Genomic DNA, 270 nt, shown 5'->3' on the forward strand with positions numbered 1-270 from the left:
TTGAAGGTTGTGGCTGAGCTTGTGAAATGCCATTGTAAAAGCTTGGTGAAAGCTCAGGTTCTAACTCAGCCAAGAAAAGTTAGTTTTTGGGTTTTGGTTGATCTCAAAAAAATCATTGTTGAAGGTTGTTGCTGAGCCTGTGAAAAGCCATTGTAAAAGTTGGGTGAAAGCTTCATAATTTCACCTTTTATAGTGATTTGGTCTGGAAAATCCTTTGTTGAACAATCAAGGTAGTGGATGTAGGTCTTTGACCGAACCACTATAAATCTT

The sequence above is a fragment of the Theobroma umbraticum genome, unplaced genomic scaffold (genome assembly GCF_002168275.2).
Source record: "Theobroma umbraticum cultivar Fairchild unplaced genomic scaffold, ASM216827v3 scaffold_39.0, whole genome shotgun sequence".
NCBI lineage: Eukaryota > Viridiplantae > Streptophyta > Magnoliopsida > Malvales > Malvaceae > Theobroma > Theobroma umbraticum.